The sequence below is a fragment of the Berghia stephanieae genome, chromosome 6 (genome assembly GCF_034508935.2).
Source record: "Berghia stephanieae isolate SIO BIC M18660-M18661 chromosome 6, UCSD_Bste_1.3, whole genome shotgun sequence".
NCBI classification, from domain to species: domain Eukaryota; kingdom Metazoa; phylum Mollusca; class Gastropoda; order Nudibranchia; family Aeolidiidae; genus Berghia; species Berghia stephanieae.
In genome coordinates this window covers 57,354,798-57,357,297 of record NC_088365.1, presented here as the reverse complement: position 1 = coordinate 57,357,297, position 2,500 = coordinate 57,354,798, and the positions used below count along the sequence as shown (strand labels likewise).

Genomic DNA, 2,500 nt, shown 5'->3' with positions numbered 1-2,500 from the left:
AGTGTCATACCACAAGACCACATAGCCGCACGAATATGATGAAACTGAAGGGTTGCACTCTTATAATATAAAGTGCGTCATACTTATTTAGATTGAAAACTTCAGTGCATTACTTAAACAGCTCCAGTAAGTAGGTGGAGATAGAGACTAGAAACGTCATATTGACTGACCTTAATTCATCATCATCAGTCAGATAATGTAATACGTAACATGGTACTATCTGTTGTCAACGCGATATTATTGATAACTCCTCGGAGATAGGGCGGTTATCATTGGTGGTAAAACTGTCCAACGTGTCGCTTGATAATATAACATTCTGGTAATACATACAACAATGTTATGATAATGTTATTGGTATAATCACAGACTAAACAGGGGCGTGGCTATATTGGTTGATTTGGTGCCTGGCACCGCATTCAGCTTTTAAAAATGGATTACAGCATTTTTTTTAAAAAGCCCAAAAAACCTCTTGAGAAATGCTATATACCGCCTCTTATTTATAATTTGAGTAAGTCTTTTCTTTAATTTTTCTTTCTTTCTTTTGTATTTACAAATATAGCATGTTTTAAGTCATTTTATTCTGATTCTGGCACCACCTTATGTTGTAAGCATGCCACTCCACTGAATCACAGAGCAATGTCATTAACAGTAGAAAGTATATTTATGAGGCAGTACTAGACCAAAAAAAAAATTAGTATTCAGAGATGTTGTACGGTAAAATGCAGTTAGTCCTTCAGAGCAATAATCTGGGTGAGGATCCTGACCTCCCATAGCGGGCAGGGATGTACATACTTCTATCCCCTTATATCTTATCCAACAAGCTTTCTGTCTTTGTCTTGGAATGAGATTACTTGGTTTTTTCCGGGCCCTCGTCGGAGTCCTGGCTGAGAGCGAAACAGTCAAATGCATAGTTATTGTTTTGGGAGATGATATTTTTTTCCTTGTAAATCATCTCTCTGTTATGTATTATTATATTGGTTATTTTTAATGTATAATGTAAGCATTTGAGTGTATTCCTCTTTGTTGGATTTTGTGCTTGTGTCCGGATGAGACATAGGTGATCTCAAACTAAGCACATTGGTGGTATGCTCTTGGAATCTACATCTGAGCCCTATTTGTTCCCATTCCCCTTTGTCTTACTTTCTCTTGGGTGCTTTAATTGTAATTCTAGAACTTTTTACTATCCCATTTTCTTCCTTTTTACTGGCGCTGATATAACCTAAATGTGTTGCAAGCGCCGTAAAACCCTTAAAAACAAACAAACAAACAAACAGAGCCATAATAAAGCCCAATGGAGCTGGGAAATATATCGGTTCCTGTAGTGTTATACAGGCATTAGCAATTGCTTGCATCCATTGGATAGGACGCTAGTTTTTAGCAAAATAATAATAACTTTAGCTTAACGTGGCGGAATAGGGTGATATGCGTATGCCTGGAAATATGTTTTAAACTGGTAGGGTTTTATTGCACACTAAAACACACTAAAACCTGGGCACCTGTTCAGGACTGGGGAAGTTAAACAAAATTTAAATCTACAGAAAATATTTTGACTAAACTCATGATCGATACCGGTCCTTTCGTTTGTGAGGTGGTGTGTCTTTTTTACGAAACCCAGTCCCAGGTTCACTCCCCACTGCTACCTACTTCCCATAACTTTGTCGGGTTTCGTCGGTTTTCGGCGGGTTTCGTAAAAAAGACACACCCTTTGTGAGGCGAGTGCTCTACCACTGAGTATACCGGAACTCAGAACTTTTGGGTAGCATCGTATTGGTGTTGTACTAATGTCACTGCCTACTCACTCATTCCAAGAAGGCATATACTTACATACGTCTTCCATAATCCAACAAAACCATCGAATCGAGTATATTTCCCAAGGAAACGATTAATCATATATATATATATATATATATATATATATATATATTGTCGATAGACAGATAGATAGATAGATAGATAGATAGATAGATAGATAGATAGATAGATAGATAGATAGATAGATAGATAGATAGATAGATAGATAGATAGATAGATAGATAGATAGATAGATAGATAGATAGATAGATAGATAGATAGATAGATAGATAGATAGATAGATAGATAGATAGATAGATAGATAGATAGATAGATAGATAGATAGATAGATAGATAGATAGATAGATAGATAGATAGATAGATAGATAGATTGATAGATAGATAGATAGATAGATAGATAGATAGATAGATAGATAGATAGATAGATAGATAGATAGATAGATGGATAGATAGATAGATAATAGATAGATAGATTGATAGATAGATAGATAGATAGATAGATAGATAGATAGATAGATAGATAGATAGATAGATAGATAGATAGATAGAAAAATAGACTGATAGATGAATGGGTGGATGAATAGATTGATTGATGGATGTAGGGATGGATCGATAGATGGAAGGATGAATGGATGGAAAAATGGAGAATGGAGAATGAACATTAATAATTAATGATAATTATTTCAAA

At 35.0% G+C, this 2,500-nt stretch overlaps 1 protein-coding gene across 8 annotated transcripts in view; it reads right to left on the bottom strand.

Annotated features, from left to right (window-relative positions):
* Positions 1-2,500, bottom strand: part of LOC144975329 (microphthalmia-associated transcription factor-like) — a 101,933-nt gene that overhangs the window by 49,288 nt on the left and 50,145 nt on the right. The window lies entirely within an intron of this gene.